A 5,409-nucleotide genomic window follows, 5' to 3' on the forward strand; every position below is an offset into this window, starting at 1 on the left:
TCTCTATGTATATATACTCTAAAGATCTTCGCAATAAATAAATTTGTATAAAATTTTTAAGTATTATTTAAATTACTTAAAAATGTTATACAAATTTATTTTTGCTAAGATTTTTTTAGAGATTATATATAAATAAAATTTAAACAAATTTATTAAAGGTGATAACATAAAACAAAAATAAGAAACAGCATACAGCCACATACGCAAATTATTATTTGCACAAGTCATATATTTAAAATATAATTACATGTAAACGTTTCGGTCAAATCGGACCATTGTCAGTATAGTCCAGAGTATGCAAATGTTAAAAAATATAATTTAGCATATTAGGATGTTGTAGTAAAAAATTCCATAAATTAATTCTGTCTTCATAATCTCTTTTGCAGTGAAATTAAGAATTTATTCTTGATATTTATAACTTGTAAATTGAAATACGAGTGACTGTGATTACATGAAATTTCGTACAGAAAAAAAATAGTTTTACTTTATATAATATTTTTCCATCTCTATACGCTAATATTCTTCGAACAAATTAGCGTCGCATTATATTGTATTATATTGATAGTTGTGAAAACACGGATTCTGGTAATCCCATGTTTTAACATACAAGTTATCAAGAATAAATTCTTAATTTCACTGTAAAAGAGATTACGAAGGCAGGATTAATTTTTGAAATTTTGTGCGACATCCTAATGTGCTAAATTATATTTTTTAACATTTGCATTCTCTTGGTTGTGCTAATGATAGTCACAACTTCACCGAACCATTTACAATTAATTTTATTTTAAATATATGACTTGTGTGAATAATAATATGCGTACGTGGCCGTATGTTCTTTCTTATTTTTGTTTTAGAATGTATATAATTATTATTATAGAAAATACATATAATTATTAAAATATGTATAATTATTTTTAAAATATGTATAATTATTTAAAAAATATATATAATTATATTAAAAATATGTATAATTATTTTATCTAAAAATTTTATACAAATTTATTTTCGTTAAGATCTTCTTTACAAAATATATATAATTATTTAAGAGAATACATATAATTACTTTAGAGAATATAGAATTATTTTATATAATTATTTTATAGAATATAAAATTATTTAAATCATTTTACATATTTAATAATGATTTAAACAATAATCATTTTTTAATCATTGTCAAATAAAATGATTTAAAAACAAGCGAAAAAAGGTTAATTTTATACAAATAAAAAATAATATTTACCGTCAGGTTGCTTCACCGATGCCCGATGTCTCTCAGACCTCCGCCTCCTCTCAGAATATGCACAGGACACTCGCGTAAACACTCGCGAATAATGCACTGTACTCGCCCGCGGACTATTACTTGAGTCCGATAACTTGAACGGCACTCCCGAAACGCGCGACGCGACGAACCGGCTACGGTTCGTTTACTTTTCAAATCGGCGACGAGGGTACGTTAGCTTCACCAGAGGATTTTTAAACGAAGAGAACGATTTTACTCAATATCTAAAAATTTATCTAGATATATACATTCAGATATACCTAAAAATTTTTAGACATTTGAGAAAAATCATTCTATTCGTGAAAATATCCTCTGAGTACTGAGCCCTCCCACCACGACAAGGTGTACCCGTGAGAGGGAAGATACTCTGAAAAATGTAATACTACTAGTATATAGCTATTACCTACATTACTATGCAATTACTATGCAATCGGTTAACTTTTAGCAACGAATATCAAACAAACACGTCTGCAATTCGTTATCATTGCGAAATAAAGTCAGAGCAGATATTAAACTATATTAATTGTGAAAGAATTGTGAATTGCGTTATTTGCATGAGAATATTCATATTAGCATTGATTTTTTATGCCTCGTGTCTGTACGGCTACTTGTCTGTATGAACGGTATCAAACGAGGCATAAAAAATCAATGCTAATATGAATACTCGTGCAAATAACGCAATTCATAATTCTTTCACAATTAATATAGTTTAATATCTGCTCTGACTTTATTTCGCATATACTTGTACGAGCTTCGGTAATGAAATGATTCGTAGTAACTAGCCGTAAACATGACGCGCCGCCCGTGCTACCCCCGTACCATCCCCACAAGGTCACGCGCCAACCGTCTGTCGAAATATTAACGTTAAAATACACATATTACAAAATAATCTACTCTTTACATTTTAATATTTTTCGATGAATATTACATGATGCTTTATTATACGATTTATGTTTTACTTCTTGAATTCGTTACACGAACAACTCATCCATCATTCATAGTGTCAGAGTTTATATTAAGACCGTCTTAAGTACAATTTTAAGAAATCACGAAGATTTTAAGAGATCAGAGTATTAGCCGTATTAGCGTCTTAAGACATTACTTAAGACACACACACACACACACACACACACAGTCTTGAAATAAGAACAGACTATATATACCGCCCTTAGACACCTCTAATTTATATATCCGTAAATGTATAATATAAATTCTGTTTATATCCATCACTAAATTTAGTCGATATTGTTTTATATAATTTTTAAAAATGTTTATCTTTATTTAAAAAACGTATAACTTATTATTAATCTTTATTTGAATGTAAAACATCAAAAAGAGTAATAAAGATTGAGATATAACTCTTAATACACACCTTAGTTTTGAGCAACATTACTATTAGGGCAGCCATACGCAATTAATTATCAATTCGCGTTCGTGAATATCTAATTTTCGTAGATTATAGCGCGACACCTGTAGCGGTCGTGCCACCCGTTCATCTCCCTCAGCGGGCGCCGAGCGAATGCCGAAGTGATGACGTAGCGACATAGGCAAGCTCCCCATCGCTTTTCGCCGCGCGCCCCTTCCCCTCGCTTTCGTCGCGCGAGCCTTCCCCCCGCTTCACGCCGCGCGCCCCTTCCCCACGCTTTCATCGCGCGACGCTTCTCCTCGCTTTTCGACTGTTTAGATTACACCAAATTACTGCGTATGAAAAATATTCAACGGTTTATTCAAATATTCGTATTTTATATAATATATATTTTAACTAACAGGTATCGTCGTACATTTTGTGCTTTGCTCTGTGGCATCTCTAGTACTTGTTCAATCCTATATTACTTGCATGGTTCTTTTAAACGAATTAGTAATTATCGCGTGAGATATATATATATATTTTTTATATTCCAACATTAAATCTCAATTTTCATCATTCTTTTTAATGATTCATACTTAAATAAAGGTTGATAAAATATCCTATACATGTTCTTTATATAATGATACACGCGAATTTACTTAATATCGTGAAACAATTTGTGCTAAATACAGTTTTGCTAAAAGTACTAAATATCTTGTTGATCGTTATTTAATTTTTTAGTTAATAAATTGATTTGAGACACTACTATTACTGCAAATTATTCGTGTTTCAGAAATTCTTTAAACTTACGTATAACGTCGATCTCGTGGCTCGATAAAATAACGTACGAATTATTTAAAATAAAAAATATAAAATAAGTTCCAAAAACTTATTTTATTTTAAAATTATAAGTAACGATTATTTTTTACCGAGCAATAATCGGCATTACACGTAAGTTTAAAGAATTTTTCAAACACAGAATAATTTTGAGCAATAGTAGTGTCATAAATATTAATGTTTTAGCTGAAAAATTAAACAATGATCAACAAGATATTTAATACTTTTAGCCAAAACCGCATTTAGTACAAATAATGTTTCGCAATATTAAGAAAATTTGCATTTATTTTTATATAAAGAATTTAAATAATATTATCAACTTTTATTTAAGTATCAATCATTTAAAAGAATAATAAAAATTGAGACATAATGTTAGACATTAAAGATACTCCACACACGCGACATAATATTGAACATCAAAGATACTCCACACACGCGACATAATGCTGAACATCAAAGATACTCCACACACGCGAAATAATATTGAACATCTAAGATATTCCACACACGCGAACAATTACTGATTACGTTTACAAAAACCGCGCAAATAATATAAGATTGAACAAGTACTAGAGATGCCACAGAGCAAAGCACAAAATGTACGACGATACTCGTTAGTCAAATTCATATAAAATACGAATAATTGAATAAACCGTAAATATTTTTTATATAGTTAAATATCTAAACGGCGCCCGGCGAAAAGCGAAGGGGGCGTGTCGCGCGGAAAAACCCAGTGGGGGAGAGTGTGGCGCGACGCGGTGGTCGACTACGTCATCACTCCGGCATTTGTCTCGGCAAGCTCGGAGGGAGACGGACGTTTTACGAATCGCTCCGAATATCGCATTTTTAATGAAAATTAAATATCTACGAATTACATAAAGTTGTTTAAAATTAAGGTATGCACTAAGAGTTAAGAAATATAAGTTGGAAGAAGTTATTTAAAATAATAAATTTTAAATAACTCTTTTATCTTTTTTATTCAAAATGCATTTTAAATATCTTTATTTCTTAAATACGACCGAGCCCTGTATATTAATATATTGGAAACTTTGATTTCTTTATATTACGTGAAACAAATTAATTCTTTTAAACGTAATTAATATAATTATTCGCGTGGAGTATTTTTGATATTCCAACATTATGTCTCAATTAACGATTCATACTTAAATAAAGATTGATAAGATATTTTATATGTTCTTATGTAAAGATATATGCAAATTTTCTTAATATCGTGAAATAATTTGCGCTAAATACACTTTTGACTAAAAGTAATGTTAATCATTATTTATTTTTTCAATTAATAAATTAATTTAAGACACTACTATTACTACAAATTATTCTGTGTTTTAGAAATTCTTTAAACTTACATATAATATTGCTCATGGCTCGGTAAAATAGCTTACGAATTATTTAAAATAAAGAATATAAAATAAGTTTCAGAAACTTATTTAAAATACAAAATAGTTTCCGGAAACTTATATAAAATATTAAATAAGAAATAAGTTAGAAATATAGTTATTTAAAATAATGAATACTAAATAATTCTATCATTTTTAGAATAAGATAAAATGATAGAATTCAGTAATTCAAAAATAAAAAACCAGCATGGCGTTAATCTTTTATTAAAAATACTGTGTATACTGTGCGGAATTTGTATAATATAAATTGTATTAATCGGAAAACATTAAAAATGTTAAGAATATTTTATTTGGTAAATGCGTATTTCAACAGTTAGACGGTTGGCACGCGACCTTGGGGGGGACGGTTGGTACGGGGTGGCACGGAGCGGCACGGAGCGGAGCGTCGTGTTTACGTTTACGCCTTTACACGTAGTTAATCGTTCTCTTCGTGGAAAAATCCAACAGAAAAGTTAACATACCCTCGTCGCCGATTTGAAAATAAACGAATCGCAGCCGGTTCGTCGCGTCGCGCGTTTCGGGAGTGC

This window comes from Trachymyrmex septentrionalis, unplaced genomic scaffold, assembly GCF_001594115.1.
Source record: "Trachymyrmex septentrionalis isolate Tsep2-gDNA-1 unplaced genomic scaffold, Tsep1.0 scaffold16, whole genome shotgun sequence".
NCBI classification, from domain to species: Eukaryota; Metazoa; Arthropoda; class Insecta; order Hymenoptera; family Formicidae; genus Trachymyrmex; species Trachymyrmex septentrionalis.